The sequence below is a fragment of the Lemur catta genome, chromosome 5, assembly GCF_020740605.2.
Source record: "Lemur catta isolate mLemCat1 chromosome 5, mLemCat1.pri, whole genome shotgun sequence".
Taxonomy (NCBI): domain Eukaryota; kingdom Metazoa; phylum Chordata; class Mammalia; order Primates; family Lemuridae; genus Lemur; species Lemur catta.
The window spans coordinates 102,262,855-102,281,058 of record NC_059132.1 but is presented as its reverse complement, the minus strand read 5'-3'; the positions used below and the strand labels follow the sequence as shown (position 1 = coordinate 102,281,058).

General features: G+C 39.3%; 1 long non-coding RNA gene and 1 other non-coding gene across 3 annotated transcripts; one reads left to right on the top strand and one right to left on the bottom strand.

Moving 5' to 3' along the window:
* Nucleotides 1-240: 240 nt before the first annotated feature.
* Nucleotides 241-17,818, bottom strand: LOC123638657. Of its 2 annotated transcripts, none has more exons than XR_006735422.1 (3): nucleotides 17,730-17,818; nucleotides 4,859-4,959; nucleotides 241-485 (listed from the first exon to the last, which is right to left on the bottom strand). It is a non-coding gene; the product is annotated as an uncharacterized LOC123638657 (long non-coding RNA). The 2 variants fall into 2 exon arrangements; XR_006735421.1 differs by lacking the exon at nucleotides 17,730-17,818 and adding an exon at nucleotides 17,001-17,127.
* LOC123638976 lies at nucleotides 7,593-7,699 on the top strand. Its single transcript, XR_006735546.1, has one exon. It is a non-coding gene; the product is annotated as a U6 spliceosomal RNA (small nuclear RNA).
* Nucleotides 17,819-18,204: the final 386 nt, after the last annotated feature.

Sequence of the window (18,204 nt, the reverse complement as noted above, 5' to 3'; positions counted from 1 at the left end):
ATATCCTTTAATATCCTTAGTATCCTTTGCGGAGACGGGGAACTACACAGTCAGACAGAGCCCAGGCTCCCCTCCCACAGCTCTGTCCAGGAAACTTCAGGCTCAGGTGCGGTGTCCAACACAGGGATCCTTTAGCCACTAGGGGGCAGCGTCAGGGCATTGATTTTGTAGGGAATAAACTTCAAAAAGAAGGAAAACGAAGAAAACATCTTAGTCAATCAATATGTATTGGGTATCTTATGCGACAAACATTTAAGAAGTTTACATTTACTGGAGGACGAAATGGTGGTAACTGGTATCAAAAGCGAAGTTGCCTACTTCCAATTTTGCCAGCAGTTTAGCTCCGTAACATCTCTTCCAAACACCCATGTCGGCCTTTCAACAAGCATTGTATTATTCTCTTCTTTCTCCCTTTCAGTCCCTCTTCCTGCTATTAGACCCACTTTTGGAAGGATGATAGTTTAGGTGAGGCTCTTGGTCCTTTCCTAAGTGGAACAAAAAAAATTGTCACTATAGGCTACTCCTTTCTCAAAATTATAGACGTCATGTCAGACTTTTCTCCTGCCCATGTTATTGCAGGAATTTCATTTTTCCTGGGCCCCCAGCCCTGCCACCCCCCTCTTGGCCTGCAAAACCTAAATTATTTTTAATCTGGTCCTTTACAGAAAATGTTTGCTCACCCTTGATGTAACCCATCATCCTCTCTTCCTTGCACAACTGGAAAGATTCCAGGCCATGCATGAGCCTAGCTTCTGTCTACTTTTTCAACCGTCTGGCCTCTTTTCTCTTCCTCAAAGACATAAAGCCCTACCCTTCCTCAGGGCTTTTATTCTTGCTGCATCCTTTATCTGGAATGCCTTTAAAGGTTCATTCTTATCCTTTAGATCTCATCTCAAATTCTACTATCTAGACTGAATATCCCCCAGCCCCAGTTACTTTCTGTCACAAAATCGTCCTCTTTATTTCCATCATAATTATCTCAATTGTTTATCTTTTACTTAAGCATTGTCTGCTTCCTCCACCAGAATGGAAGCTCCATGAGGCCAGGCACCTTGCTGTCTTTTTTCAACAGAATATAATAGGTGCTCAATAATTTCTTTTTATTGTGGTAAAATATGTATAAATGAAAATTACCATTTCAAGTGTATAGTTCAGTGGCACTAAGAACATTCATACTGTGTTGCAACCATCACCATCATACATCTCCAGAACATTTTCATCTTCCCAAACTGAAACTCTGTATCTATTAACCAATACCTCTCAGTTGCCTCCTTCCTCCAGCCCCTGGCAACCACCATTCTATACTCTGTCTCTACGAATTTGACTACTCTAGGTCCCTCATGTAAGTGGGATCATACAACATGTGTCCTTTTGTGACTGGCTTATTTCACTTAGCATATTATCTTCAAGGTTATGGATACCATGTGTTAGACTTTCCTTCCTTTTTAAGACTGAATAATATTCCTTCATGTGTATATACCACCACATTTTGTTTATCCATTCATGTGATGGACACTGTAAGAATTTCTTAACACTAAAAAAAATCTTATCAATAGTAAACATTCCCTGAGTCCTTTAAATGCCATTTGGCTTAATGGGGCTTTACAATTATAATCAGTGATCAGTTAGCATATGCTTAATTTTATATCCAAACTTCCTAGCAGCAAAACAAAGGGAGTAATAATAAACACCAGGTATTAATACATATTTTATAATAAGAGAGCCATTACAAAGCATTCAGGTGGTCAGCTTTTTTCCCCACTTTTTTATTATGGAGGATGTCAAATATATGTAAAAGTAGACAAAATAATACATTGAACCTCCATATAATCATCGCCCAGCTTAACTACCAGCTCATTGTGAAGTGCATCACATCATATTGTCTGTAAGAATTTCAAATGTCTTCCTGAAAGATAAGTAAATGGTTTGAATTTCTTAACATTCTATTAGGAAAGCTTTTTTTAGCTGAATGTTTTTATGAGGGTATCAGATACATTATCTGCAACTTTATCGTAGAATATGGCAGAAAGGATTTAATTCATAAAACAAATTTTATTTTATTTATTAATTTTTTAATTTTTATTTTTTTTGAGACAGAGTCTCACTCTGTTCCCCGGGCTAGAGTGCCGTGGCGTCAGTCTAGCTCACTGCAACCTCAAACTCCTGGGCTCAAGTGATCCTTCTGCCTCAGCCTCCCGAGTAGCTGGGACTACAGGCATGCGCCACCATGCCCAGCTAATTTTTTCCATATAATTTTTTAGTTGTCCAGCTAATTTCTTTCTATTTTTTTAGTAGAGACAAGATTTCACTCTTGCTCAGGCTGGTCTCGAACTCCTGACCTTGAGCGACCATCCTGCCTTGGCCTCCCAGAGTGCTAAGATTACAGGTGTCAGCCACCGTGCCCAGCCAAAACAAATTTTAAATTGAATGTTTTAAAAGGATTTTTAAATGCTTATTTCAAGAATGCAAACTCTGAAGGAAAATATTTGCCAATAATTTAGCCATAAAGATAAAAATTGTTGGACTACAAGGTGACTATCCTTTTTTAAGTGACAAGTACCTGGGCAGGGAATGAGAGTCTGAGTCTATGGTTTTCCACTTCAGTAAGTGAAAGAATCACAAGGAACTTATTTATAAAGCAGATTCCAGAGTCCCACTTTTGAGGATTTCTGATTTACAAGGTCTGAGCTGGAGCCCAGAAACATGCATTTCTAATTAGCATTGATGGCGATTTTGGTGGAGAAGGTCTAAGACCCCATTATGACAAACATTGACTAAAAATCCTTTTTCTAACATTGGCACCATTTGCTCCATGGCCTTGGCCATTTAACGTTAGCATTTTCTTCAGTGAAAATTGCCATGTACGGCCCAAATAAATATACCATAATTCAGCACTGACTTTCCTTCAGTTCTCTGCTTTGAATGATACATACTTTTCCCACAAGTTTTCATGATCATATATTGCTCTACTGTCTCTCTTATGAGTATGGTTAGTTTTCATGGTCTTTGTGAATTTTGATTACTTTATTGGTTTCCAGGGGCAACAATCTCAGTAAGTCAGATTGACACTGGCCTAAGCAATTTATAATACAGTGTGCCTGAGAAAAAAGGCTGGGTGCAGTGGCTCATGCCTATAATACCAGCACTTTGGGAGGCCGTGGCAGGAGGATTGCCTGTGGCCAGGAGTGTGAAACCAGCCTGGGCAACATAGTGAGAACTCATTTCTAAAAACTTTTTTTTTTTTAATTAGCCAGGCATAGTAGGCACATGCCTGTAGTGTCAGCTACTTGGGAGGCTGAGAAGAGGACTGTTTGAGCCCAGGAGTTTGAGGTTGCAGTGAGCTATGATGATGCCACTGCACTCCAGCCTAGATGACAGAGCAAGACTGTGTTTCAGAAAAAAGAGAGAGAGAGAGAGAGAGAGAGAGAAAATGTTCATAAGTTCTTTTGCATCAGATTATGTTTACTGTTATGACACGATAAAAATGCAATTTGCTTGAATCTTCTTAATTTAAAAGCAGCAATGCTTTTTATTAATTAACAGCAATTAACAGAAATCGTCTTAGAAAATTATTTTATGCTACCTAATTAAAGTTTCAATTTCACAGTGATGGAGTCAAAACTAAAGAACAAACTTTAAGAATAGGTGGCCTGGCCATGGGGAAACTGTAACAGAGGGAAACAAAGAATGAGGGAACAATGGACTTTAGTTGTTTATCCAAGCACATTAAGGAACAGTGGTAAATTGAGGGGGCTTAGAATTGCCATCCCAAAATATGCTGTGTTGTCATAAGGATTATTTTGAGCTGCAGGCAATTGTGAAACAGCAGATGCAGAAAAAAACTCTGTGCCCTCCTCCTTTCTACCAAAAAGCATGATATGATATGATATGTAGCCACTCCAGCCTTCTAATGCTTATACTTCATATATATCATTTTCTATCCGTTTACTTTCAACCTGCGTTTTTATATTTCAATTGCATCATTGGTAGACAGCATATGGTTGAATTTTACTTTTTTTGTTGTTTTGTGTGTGTGTGTGTGTGTGTGTGTGACAGAGAGAGAGAGAGAGAGAGAGAGAGAGAGACAGGTTCTTGCTCTGTTGCCCACACTAGAGCATGGTGGCATGATCACAGCTCACTGTAACCTCCAACCCCCAGACTCAACCGATCCTCCTGGCTCAGCCTCCCAAGCTGCTAGGACTACAGGTATGTGCCACCATGCCCAGCTAATTTTTTTCATTTTTTGTAGAGACAGGATCTCACTATGTTGCCCAGGCTGGTCTCGAACTCCTTCTCTCAAGCAATTCTCCTACCTCAGCTTCCCAAAGTGTTGGAATTACAGGTGTGAGGCATCATGCCCAGCTGAGTCTTACTGTTTAATGCATTCTGACAATCCTTGTCTTTTAATTGGAGTGTTTAGTTCATTTACATTAAATGCACTTAAGGATATGAATGGATTTTACCATTTGTTTTGCTTGTCTTGTCTGTTTTTTGCTCCTCTGTTACTCCTCTCTTGACTTCTTTGAGATTAAGTGAATAATTTTGAAAATTCCATTTTATTAATTCTAGCAAGATCTCTTTGAATTTTTTTTTTAGTGGTTGCCCTAGAGATGACAATATGCATCCTTAACTTTTTACAGAGTTTTGTAAAGTTAATATTGTACTACATCACATAAAATACAAGAACCTTGCACCCACTTGTACTTTAAACTATAGTTGTGAAAACTAAAGTAGAACATGTCTTACATCTACATGATATATCCCATTATAGAATGTTATAATTTTTGCTTTGAACAGTCATATATATTTTTAAAATTGTGAGGAGAAAAGAATCTTCCATATTTACCTACATACTTACCTTTCTGCTGCTCTTCAGCCTTCCTGAACACCTGGGTTTCCATTTGGTGTTATTTCCCTTCAGCCTGAAGAACTTCATTTAGCATTTCCTGTAGTACAGGTCTGCTGGGGACAAATTCTCTGAGTTTTCCTTCAGTTAAAAATGTCTCTAATTTGCCTTCATTCTTGCATGATATTTTTTAAGTGTTATTAATATCATATCTCATACGATATTTTCATTTCATCTTGAAGGTTATTTCCAGATAAAGAATTCTGGGTTGACTTTTTCTTTCTTTCTTTTTTTTTCCCCAGAACTTTAAAGATGACATTTCTCTTGGTTCTGATGAGAAGTCAATGGTATTTCAAATCTTTGTTCCCCTCACATAATGTCATTTTTTTCTGGCTACTCTAAAAATTTTATTTTATTTATTTTTTATTTATTTTTTTGACACAGAGTCTCACTCTGTTGCCCGGGCTAGAGTGAGTGCCGTGGCGTCAGCCTAGCTCACAGCAACCTCAAACTCCTGGGCTCAAGTGATCCTTCTGCCTCAGCCTCCCGAGTAGCTGGGTTACAGGCATGCGCCACCATGCTTGGCTAATTTTTTCTATATATTTTTAGTTGTTCAGCTAATTTCTTTCTATTATGAGTAGAGATGGGATCTTGCTCTTGCTCAGGCTGGTCTCGAACTCCTGAGCTCAAGTGATCCTCCCGCTGCAGCTTCCCAGAGTGCTAGGATTACAGGCATGAGCCACCGCACCTGGCCTAAAAATTTTATTTTTACTTTTGCTTTTCAATAGTTTGGCTCTGCTATCCTTTTATATCATTTTTATTATAACCTGCTTGGGCTTCACTGAGCTTTTTGAATCTGGTAATTTGTAAGCATGAGGCCCCAGGTTCAATCCTAGGCATTGCCACTATTAAAAAAGGAAGGAAGGAAGGGGAGAAAGAAAGAAAGAAAAAAAAGAATCTGGTAATTTATGTCTTTCACCAAATTTGGGGAAATTTCAGCCACTATTTCTTTTTTCAATTGGGATCATTTTTAAAATTCAAATACAAAAAGTGAGCGCAGATTTTTTTTTTCTTTTAAACACACATGTCTCCATTCTGTGGCTGAAACTGCGGCTGGCCTTCCTCCTTCCCTGCACACACAGGAATTCACGGTGCCTGCTTTACACCACTCGGTAACGCATTCCATCTGCTTCCTAGCGTGTGCACTTCCTAAAACAAAAATAGTCGTTAATGGCTGGGGGTGCATCCCTCCACTGGCATCAGTTACCGCACTGCAATGGGATAGTGAGATCACTGGTTAGGAACAATTGAGTACACGGGTAAGGTGGCCAGAGCTGGAGTAGCCCTCTGCATTGCTGAACCTCAGTAACTGAGAGAGGACAGAAACAAGGCAGGAAAGCATGGCGGGCACGGGTGCAAGTTGGGAGTCTCTCTGTGAGACAACGTGGGGAGAATTCTCCCCACCAGGTTTCAGACAGATCAATGTGCCAGAGTTAAAAAAAAAAAAAAAAAAGAAAAAGAAAAAAAGAAAAATTCAAATAATCAGCAGTCTAAAGACTATTGAATTTCGAACCTCTCCCACCAAGGCGGCTCATATGTAGCAGGAGCAATCTAGTTTTTTCCAGGATTGAAGGGAGAACCCCTGGCATTCCTCCTGACAGCCCTGTGTCAGGCCCTATATGTACCCGCTGCTGCTTCATTTGCTGCTGTTGCTCCATTTGTGACTTCTTGATCTCAAAGACAACAGGAAGAACCAAGATTATAAAGAAAGTGGTCGCAATACACAAGGCTGCTCTGGAAAACGCGTGTATATCTTTTGAGCCACAAAGAGGGAGAGATCAAAAATGGCTCCAGGCCGGGCACAGTGGCTCACGCCTGTAATCCTAGCACTCTGGAGGCCGAGGCTGGAGGATCCCTGGAGCTCAGGAGTTCGAGACCAGGCTGAACAAGAGTGAAGACGTCCCCTGCAACTAAAAATAGAAAAACTTAGCAAGGCATGGTGGCGCATGCCTGTAGTCCCAGCTACTCGGGAGGCTGAGGCAGGAGGATCGCTTGAGCCCAGGAGTTTGAGGTTGCTGTGAGCTGGGCTGATGCCACGGGACTCACTCTAGCCGGGACAAGAGAGTGAGACTCTGTCTCAAAAAAAAAAAAAAAAAGATGGTTCCAGCCTCAGACCAGACCCTCTCTGGGAACATCTCCATCAGACCCCATTGTCTCTCGGACAGGGTCTCATCTAGCTCCTGGTGGTCATCCCCTTCCCGTTCCTTCTTCTGTTGTCTTTTAGGAGCAATGTGTCCAGGGACGGGGGTGCCCCAGTGCCATGGTAGCAGCAGCAACAGCTATGGCTATAGGCCCATTATTTCTTTAAAAAACAAACAAATAAAAATTTGGCCCCATTTTCTTTTTCCCTTCTGGAACCCTATACATGTTAGAGCTTTTGGTATTGTCACATAGGTCTCTGAGGCATTAGTCCTTATTTTATTGCCTTCTCTGATCTTAGACTAAATCATTTCTATTGCTTTACCTTCAAATTCACAGATACTTTCTTCCGTTATTTCCATTCTAATCTTAAGGCTGCCCAGTGAAAATTTTATTTCAAATATTATACTTTTCAATTTAGCATTCCCTTTCAGTTCTTCTTATGGTTTCCTTTTCTCTTATGGGATTTCCTACTTTTTCATTCATAATGTTTTTCTCTAAGTCCTCAGGCATAGTTATGACAGCTGCTTTAAAATTCTTGTCTCTAGTGCTCGCTCCATCAGCACATACACTAAAATTGGAATGATACAGAGAAGATTAGCATGGTCCCTGTGTGAAGATGACATGCAAATTCCTGAAGCGTTCCATATTTTTCAAGAAGGAGGGAGACTGGGAGGGGGTGAGGGGTAAAAATGTATTTATTGGGTACAATGAACACTATTCTGGTGATGAGTGCACTAAAGGCCCCTACTTAAGCATTATACAAGGTATCCGTGTAACAAAAACATTTACCCATTTAATATTTTAAAATTTAAAAATAGAATACAATAAAATTCTTGTCTTTAATTCCAATATCTGGTTCATCTTGGGGTAATTTATTGATTTTGGGGTCACATTCTCTTATTTTTCCATATGTTTAGTTTCTATCTATCTATTTTAGATTCTATCCTGGACTCAGACTAAGTTCAGTTCTCTAAGCCTTATCTGGGCTGCCTGGAGCCTTCCCTGCACATATGTAGTTTAGGGATTAGCAAGAGATTTGGGCAGTTTCAGTACAGACTTTAAGGCTGGATTTCTGTTTTCTGGGATTTCTCCCCCACCCCCTTTCCATTGCTGTCTGTTTTCATTCCTCCTCTTCACCTCTTTGGTGAGGGAGGGATTCCCACCATAGGATTATGGGAATAGCCTAGCACATGACATCGACACTGAACAGATGAGAGGGACAGCAGAATAGAAGCCACACATGCTCACAGCCTGGGGGAGAAGAACACACCTCACACAAGGCCATATCGGGGCTGCACTGGAAACAGTGAACAACCAGGGAGGCAGGCTTGGTAGTGTCAAGACGGTGGGTCGTTCCTTGTTCCTGAGGTAGGACGTGATTGGTTTGGCTGAATAATTCCATAAACTGGCAGGGAACTGAAACCTGCTGCTCAGGGATAGGAAATGAATCCAGTCCCTGACATAAGGAGCAGAGTGTGGACAGGAACTTGTAGTTAGGCCATTCAGGTGCCTCCGGATTTTACCAGATATCAAGGCAGTGCATGATATTAACTTTAGACCTTATACCCTGCATGGCTGTCCTGGACTCCAACCTCTGGTTCTTCAAGCCAGTAAGTCTGCAAATTTCTAGGTTTTAGTCATCCTACATGGCACTGACTGGGGTCTGCCCTCAGGTGAAACGACACTTTCATAGGAAACTATCGAACTGCCATTTCCTTCTTCCAAGTGTTGGCTTCCCTCTAGAATTTGCCTTCTTTTGCTTGCTCTCCAGTGCCTTTTGGTAGTTTTTAATTTTTTGTCTAGAATTTATAGTTGTCATTTGTGGGAACATTGATCTGAGTTACTTGGCCATTACCAGAAGCAGAATTCAAAGTTCATTCTTAATCTGGGCTGCTTAGAGCCTGCCCTGCACAAGTGTGGTTTAGGAACTACACGTGTAGTCTAAGCAAACAGCTTTGGATGCAAGCAGCTTAACTAAATAACTGAAGGAATTACCAGATATGACTGATGATAACAGGAATTGGCATGGAGTCTGGAATGATAATACATGCGCCCATTAACTCACAGCTGAAATTCGTAATTGGAGGGGTTATAAAAATTGTTATAATACTTATATTTTGACGTAGTACAAATTTTGATTCCATACAAGTAATTTATGAATTGGACTCAGATAAAATCCAGGAAAAATGTTTTTTATTTTAGAGTTTTTATATACTGCTAAAGTACAGATGGAGAAAAAATTAAGGCTATTATTTGATAACGTGGTCCTATATCTCTTCTTAAATACCCCATTTTTTGTTAACTTTGCTTGATTCCTACCAATTTTAATCTCTCTTTAATTCTGCCTTTCTTCTGCATTTATTGCCAATTTGCTTTTTTTTTTTTTTTACACTTATGCCCATAAGCATTTCTCCAATGTGTGTTCTATATCGCCACAGAGACTATAAATGTCTCCTGGACACAGACCAAAGCTTTGATTTTGCTTAAACCCACACACAGCAGATACTTACATATGTTGATTATTCTTTTTTTATTCTTGACTCCTGTCAAGACTTAGATGGACAAATTGGGTTTTAAATGTCTTCAGTACTATGTATATAATTGTTTCCTTTGGTGATCCCAGAAGGACTCAAAAGACCCAAAGGATACAGAGCAAAACCAACTGTGGAGTCCAGAGGGGTCTAACATAGTGTCCTGGTGTCCTTTGTCTAAAGCCATCTAGAAATTCTCTCTCAGCAAACTATAGATGTATGTGGAATGTCTCTGCCCACAGAAGCCCACTTGAGTCTCGGGGTCCAAGGCTTTCGTTGGGGGTGCTCTTCATGTATGCGTACTCTGCTATGCAATCAGCTACGGCAACCAAAACTCAGGGCCCCAACAATAAAACCAGGAGCACATTATCAATTTTGATGTGTGTGCAAAGCAACTTGGCAAGCTAGCAATGGTCGATTGCTCCAGGTGTATATAGCAAAATCATCATCCCTCACATAAAAGACACTCCAAGGGCCACATTCCAGGGTTGGCCCAGGATCAAAACGGCTCCTTTAGAGGCATGCAAGGAGTAAGCAAGCACAGCTGCTGCATTGACTTTTTCCTTGCAAGGCCCTGTATATCTTTGCTTATCACCTATTCCTAATTCCTGCATTACTAACAGGAATAATACAAAGGCTCATTAAGTCCGGTTATGTGGGAAGATATTTTTAAACCTATCTTAACTCTAAATCATTTTCTCTAGTCTCTGCCCTTCCGAAGATATTCTAGCCTCCACTTTCTATAGCTGGCTGTTCTTTACAAATAAGCAGGCTACATATAGGAAGCAGGAGTTTATGCTGTTTGGAAAAGGAGGCCTAAGATGGATAGAGCTCAAAGTTATAAAATCTACAGGGTTTATAATCCTTATATGATTTAAATTTGTATAATTTCCCCACAAACCTGCTTTGCCTCCTGGATTTTCCATTTCACATAGCCTTGGCATGATCTACCTTTGGCCCAAGCCAAAACCCTAGATGCCATCTCTTCTCTCCCATCCCCAAAATACAGTCCCCAAACCCAATTGATATTATCTCTTAAAAATGTCCTGAATCTATTTCCTTCTTTCCATACGACCTCATTTCCCTGTTAACTGCTCCCTTCTTCCTTCTCCGTCCCTCTCCCACAGGCCATTATCCATTGCGGCAGAGTTGTCAGTCCTATTCCTCCCTACAAGGCAACTCACCACATGCTGAAGCACACCTTTCTGAAAAAGATCTCTTACATAATGAGGTAATGTAACCACTCAAGTCACTATTTCCAATGTTTTCCTGTGTGTTACAGCTCTACTAATGTCCATTTTATTGGAAAATAGATTAATTTCTACCCCAGATTAAAAAATATGTCCCTTAGGATGGAATCAATTTCTTGGAGTTCTCTGAGCCATGCAACAGAAATAACAACAGCTGCTCCTGTCCCTCATCCTTTCTTTGCTTTATGACATCTGGAGCTGTCTCCCAGTCTTTTTCCTTTCTCAGTTGCCATGTTCAGATTCCTCTTCATTAGATATTTCTGCCAAATTTCAATCCTATAGAGAAGACCACAGCTCAGTAGAAGACTTCAGGAAAGGACTCCTTGGGTAGCTGTATTTCATAGGTCCCTTCTGAGGTTGTAGGCAGAAGTTATAGATGGCATGAACACATCAATCTAAATATGGATTTTTAAAACATCTGATTCACAAGAATTGTTCCCCCTTAACCTAAAGTACTCAAGTGAGATCCTGCAAAAATTTTAAAACCTCTTAACAGCAAGTTGAAGGCTACACTCAGTGAGAAAAAGGCTATATAGAACTTCCCTTAAAACTGCTAAAAAAACTCACAAAAAATGTGTCTAAGCCAAAACTGCCTTGATTAATTCCTAAAGTGGGAAGTCTTCAAAAGCTTCAAATTTATCAATTTTGGTATTTCTTGATTTTAATTTTATGTAATAATATATGTACAATTAGAATGCCGGTATGCAAAGGACAGACATTACTGACAAGAGAAGTAGAAAAACTCATAAAAGTGAACTGAAGCTACATATTTAGTGTGTCTACTTATGTACTCCTTTCCTAGTAGGTAGTATACATATGCATTTGTTATTCCAGAATGTGCAGAAAGTTCTTTCTTTTATATTTAAGTATAAATGTCATTAAAATAATACATGTACCCCAAAAATCAAATGTGCAAAATAATAAACTAAGTCTTCAGATATCGCTGGACTATTCTTCCAGAGATATATTACCTGAAGACAAAATTAACATTATTTAGGATATCCTAAAGATAACATCATATAAGGATGTCATTAGTCTTTTTTTGAAATTATTTTTCAGTCGTGCCAATTTTCAGTCAAAGATTGGGTTAGATATGCCATTGGTCTAACCCTGTATTACAATTGTGTTGTTTGTTATGCAAAAACGTATCACAAATAATCTCCATAAATACAGTTTACATATCACGGTCCCTAAATTTTAATTCTAATGTTCTATCACCACCATTAAGGGCTCAAATCATTTCTTTCTCTGATTCTCCTATTTCCCCATAATATAAAGTTTTTTAGCTTCTAATACTTTTCGTATAAATTTTTCCCCCATACCTTTTATATCTTTGTTTTTATTTCTCTGATTCTAGTACTTACTTTAGCCAGATACTAGAAGAAAATGTGTGTACTATCACTTCAGGCACCTTTCAAAGTCTTCTCCCTGAAGGTATCATTTCTGTGACCAAAGGATATTGTGCTAAGGTACCTGCAGTGTACACTACAGCCAGAACAAGCAAAAGCAACTACACCTAGACTGCAGCTGGATAACGAAGAGTTGGATAATGAGGAGTGACATTACGAAGACCACCACTTATGTTTTCTCAAGGTGACAACTGAGAAAGACAGAAAATCAGAAAAATTATTTGTACTAAATGAATATTTTCATTTTCAAAACTTGGGTCTCATTATATAGAATTGACACATTTAAAATTAGTTGATGTAGCAAAATAAGGTTTAAACACAATTTTCCAGAAACACATATATTGTGTAAAGTGAGATACATTGGTTTCATGTATAAGATACAGAATGTCAATTTATGGAAATCAACTAGATAAGTAATTTTTAAAAATGTTAACCATGACAGATATTTACCAAAATGCTGGATTAAATTAACCATGCCAAGAGTAATTAATGTAACAATAGCTCCAATAAGGCCTCATTAAATAATCAATGAGAATCATTTAGAAGGGAACAAAAGACTTAGCAAAATGCACCCAGCCTATATCATTAGTTTCATTTTTAAAAAAACATTCTTTAGCTAGTGCTGAAGGCATAAGGCATTGACCCTTGAAAATAACTCTAAAGGATACAAGGTTTCTAGTATTTTTGATTTTGAACATTATTGTTCAGGAAACCCTACTTTTCCTTTAGAGGTGATGTTGTTAAATCTGCTGCAGGACTTCACAGAAAAAAAAATCTTTGTATAATATCTCAAGTTCTTAATCTTTTTCTTATGGGCACTCTTCCTCTTTAAATAATGATTACCAGTCAGAAAATAAGATTATTTGTTTTACTCTTAAATTTTTAGGTGTACACTTATTTTGTGCATTGCTATATGACTCTGGGCAAGTAACTTAATTTCTATGGGCCCCAGTTTTATCACCCGAAAAAAAGTTGGTCTGCAGGTGATCCATAATAGTGGCCTTCAACGTCTTCCACATCCCTGTATACATGATGGTTGTAATAATAAGTCCCACCGGAAGTAATAGCTCACCAGCTACTCAGTAAGGCTGCCTGTTGCCTGCTGTCCTTTCCTTTAGGGCTGTGGTCCCCAACCCCTGGTCCCCGGCCTGTTAGGGATGGGGCCACAGAGCTCCGCCGCCGCCCCCACCTCCGTCGCGTCCGTGCAAAAATTGTCTTCCATGAAACCGGTCCCTGGTGTCAAAAAGGCTGGGAACCGCTGCAGTTTAGGGAACTCATTGAGCTAAAATTACTTTCAGTATTAAAAAACGTCTACAAATCTATAGTGATCATGAGATTAAAAATAACCATCTGAAATCGTGCCAACTTGAGATGTGTTTTTTTTCTTTTCTTTTCCTTCAACCTCTGTTGAGCACTGTGTAGGGCTCTAGTACAGCAGACATGGTTCTTGGATAAAAACATCTTTTTGTAAAGTTCTTAGTGAATAAAAAACACATAAAGAAGGGCTATGCTACTACAGCTTTCAACACATTTCCTTCCCACCACTCGTTTCCATTTGATGAAATTAGTAGGAAAGTTGCTGTAAAGTTACCAATAGCGTTTGAAAGGCACTGTGCCACCTTTTATCTCAAACTTTCAAAGAAGATAAAAGGTCAAACTTTAGTTTACACATGGTTTCAGGCAATTGTTGGGTTATTGATTACCTGCAAAAACATTGGAAGGTAAGATAGCTCACTAAGAAAAAGGGGTATCTACAAAGACAGAATGTGCTGAAATCTCTTTTATCACATTTATTGATCTAGCTAATACATTATTTGTATAGGTTGAATAATTTATATCTATTAACTATTTAATTTTGGACAAATTTTTAAGGTTCACTGGCAAAATTAGACCAGAATTTCAAATTTGAACATACAGTGTAAATCTCTCTTCCCTAAATTTAAAACCCTTCCCCCAGCTTTTAGGAGACATAATTGCATAATTCAAACTCTTTCAATAGTGTGACCTAGTTGCCCCTCTTGATGTTATAAACAGCTCATGTAACTATGGTAACTGTCCAGGGAAAATTGAATGTTTTTCTGGTCAGCAATATGCAAAGTATACCATATGTGTAATTTTTTCTCTCTGGAATAACCAAGGGGACAGTATGTTTGTTTGTTTTCTTGGTTATGAGAATATTATATTTTATTACACCAAATTTCCTTTTGACTAGCTCCAGTCATGCTCAGTCCCTTTGTTAAAATGTTTTAGGATCATTTGTTGCTGTTAGTAGTCATCCTAAATGCTGAACAGTACCATAACCCAAAGTAGTAGAACTAGATGTATACACCAATGTTAAATCTGTGCTGTCCACCACATAAACTCCGATTATAGGCTGGCATTGCCCAGATTTCTAATATTCCTTCTAGAGAATCTGATATTTCTTACTTTGCCCTTTAGTCCTAGCCAAAGTGCTTCCTTAAAGCAAAAAATTGCTAGCACAGAATTACATCTCAGGGAGTATATTTAGATAGTGAGAAGAATTATCTCCAGTTTGTAGTGATTTTTATATATTCTCTTTTTATCTCTATTTTTAATTTTTTCTACTACTGTGTACTACTTATGTAATAAAGTAATTAAAATGCTTTAAAACTGAGCTAAATGGAGATGTGGACTATTAATTTTTTTAGTTGCCTTTTGTACTAATGAATTGATTTAAAGTTTTGGATTTTATCACTATAATTTAAAATGCTTCACTGGACCTTCTAGAAATTACTCTAAATTATTTATAATACAAACTCCTAGATTATTAAGGATTTATTTGTATTAGGTACAATTACATTTCTATAATGGGCTATCTTGGTGATCTTTTAATATGATTTCATTCAAAGAGATTTTCTTGAATTTCCCCACATATATAGGTGATTTTCAACCACCCAAATATCTTCCTTAGAAAAACATTGCTCTCTGCTTCATTGAATTAAACAGGGAATCAGTGGCCTCTTCCTGATTTAGAAAAGACTTCACTAACCAAATAAAATGTGTGGGGACTTGTTGGATCCTGTTAAACTAAATGTAAAAAGATTTAATGAGACAATAGGGAAATCTGAAAATTTGAATTGTCAGGATATTAAATGATAGTAAATTTCTTGGGGATAGGATAATGGTATTGCAGATATGTTTAAAAACCATTATCTCTTATTTGTTCATATTTAAAGTATTTACAGATAAAGTGATAACCCAGCAAGAGTGAGAGTGTGGAGGGTTATAGATTAAATAATCTTACCCATATGTTGGTAAATGTTGAAGCTGGGTGAATCCTTATATATATAAGGATTTATTGTACTATTACCTCTACTTTTGTGTTTGTCTAAAAATTTCCATAATAAATATTTAAAAGTGTTAAAAAGTGGAAAAAAGAAAAGGATTTCAAATTTAACTGGCCTAACTCCAACAGAAGCTGAATTTTCTCAGGAAGTATCTTCAGGAATCTTTCAGAACTACTTGCTAGTTTGTTTTCAATCAGTTTCAAGTTATTGCTCTCCCCATAAAACAGGTATGGAAGCATAAACATTTCTTGCCAGGGACTCTTTAGTAACCGATTTAGAAATTAAAGGTAATCCCAGACATGAATTTGGGAGCATCAGTTAGTTATCTTCTTTAGGGTTGCTTTATGGTAGAAAATACACTGATGAGCAAATAAAATGCCTTTTTGCTTTATTCACAGGATTAAATATCGCCAATTAACTTCTATGATGCAGAGAATGGGAGTTTTTTAAATTTTGCATTTAGGAGAGTCAGGAAAACTGAATCTGAAGAGGCCCCAAATTTTCAGTTAAGTGACTACTAAGAAGAAAAGGATATTGATAAATAGCCAAGGTCGACTTGGGTTTAGAGAGTATTTTTTTGGGTTTAGGCAATTTTTCTTTCCCCCCATGTAAGTGCTTTCCCCAAACAGGCTGCTTTCACCAGTATGGCAGGAATAAGCCCCAGATTAACCTTTTAAAATAAATATAGCAAGAAAAGCACATGTCTGAAATACTTCATACACACACATGTATTATATTAGAATACTTTATAGGGTTAGACGAGTACCAGCTGAAATATCATTATTTGGATTTTTTGCTTCCTTCTAGCCTGTTCAACAGAATTATAAAAGGTGAAAGTAATGCTGTAAAAGGTCTCCTATCCCATATTCATCCTTTTTCCTCTCATCTTGCTCTAGGTTCCTGGAGGGAGTACTCTATGTATTCTGCATCATTGCCTTTACTCACTTCTAGTTGCTAACCACATGCCGTATCTACCTGCGGATCATTTATGAGGCCAAATAAAATCCATAGGTGCATTTGGTGTCTAATCTGAGTCAATAAATAACAAAGCCTCTTGCATTACTTTGGGCCTTTGATAAAGGCTAGCTTATTTAAATTTGTAAAGAAATAAAATAGTAGGGCTCAGGTAAAAATCAATAAAATTCAATTGTTCAGAGCGACTGGTTTTTGACAAGACCTGGCTGCTTAATCTTAAAGATTTAAAGAATGACAACAGTAATATCCCCAAACCCATCTCAGAAATGCAACACACGTACTGCCTAGGTTGACTTAATAGTCAAGTGGTCAAAACCTCAAAGTGTCACAGGATAACGCAAGACAATCTCCCAGTCTTTTGCGATACTGTGTTGTTCCCAAGACATCGAATTCCCTGGAGTGCTTTATTTTGGTTTGAAATTTAAAATTTCCTCTAGATCGAGTTCTAGATTTCTCTTTGCTAGTCAATGGCCACTTACTATTAACAGCTGTTTCACAAGTGCTCCAAATAGGTGTGTAATACAGGTGTACCACCGCTGCAAACTGGATATAAGAAAACCCAAATTTATTACCCACTCATATTTTCTTGTTTAACTCAAAGGTACTATTCACAATAGGGTTTGTTTACATAGGCATTCCATTAAAATTCTCTTTGTATTCGTTCTATTTATACCCATTTCTTTCAAATACACACGTTATTATACGTACACAAAGTTCATCTGTAATTAAAATCGGCTCCTCTCCCTGGCATTTCATTTACATGACATAGAAATTAAATCCAGATAGTTGATCACATAGATAAGCCCGTGGACCTGATTGCAAATTATGTTTTTACTCCCCTCTCCATTACCCGCTCCAATTGTTAGTCCTCGGGCAAAATTGAATAAAAAAGACACGTAAGGCAGGGGGTGTGCCCCTCACTCTGCCAGTAAGCCCTCGCCGACGTCCAATGCTTAAACGTTCCGAACCCCCCAAACTAGTCCGTGGGACAAACACCTCTGTGGAGCAGACGCACCCTCCCCCCAACTATACGGCAGCCTCCGGAGGAATGGAGGGTGGACAACAGCGGCCAGGTACTGCGGCGCCGGGAGACCTCCTGCGCCCGAGAAAGGGAGGAAGCACGCTAAGGCCGGAGCGACGTTTATTAATAAAAGACAGGCTGACTAAACGAAAAGGCAACGCTGGGGGCCGGAGCGAGCACCGCCTACCTCCCCGATTGCCCCCAGCGCTCGGCAGGAGGGACGCAGGCCGAGAGGACCCGGAGGAGGAGGCCGGCGGGCGGCGGAGCGCGGCGAGAACGCGGCCGCCGGGCATGCCGGGAGCCGGCCGCGCTGCACGCCGGGTCGCGTAGTTCCCGCGGGCCTCACTCCTGGTCAGAGCGAGAGTGGCCGCCCGCTGCTCCTTTTAAGGCTCGCGAGGGGCCGCGCTTGAACCGCCTCATGGGGAAAAAGTCGGGAACTCCGGGCCGAGTGAGTGGGGCCAAGGTCCCCCCTCCTTATGGGAAGGACAGGAGGAGAAAGTCAGCCACCTTTCCTCTCAGGTCCCATTCAGACACTGGGCGGAGAGGTGGGCCTGACAGTGCTTCCCCTTTAAGGGGGGGCGGGGCGCAGCCTGCCGTTTGGCCGCCCTCCGCGCCCTCCCCACTAGCCGAGAGCTCACAGACCAATCGCCCGGGTGGCGGAG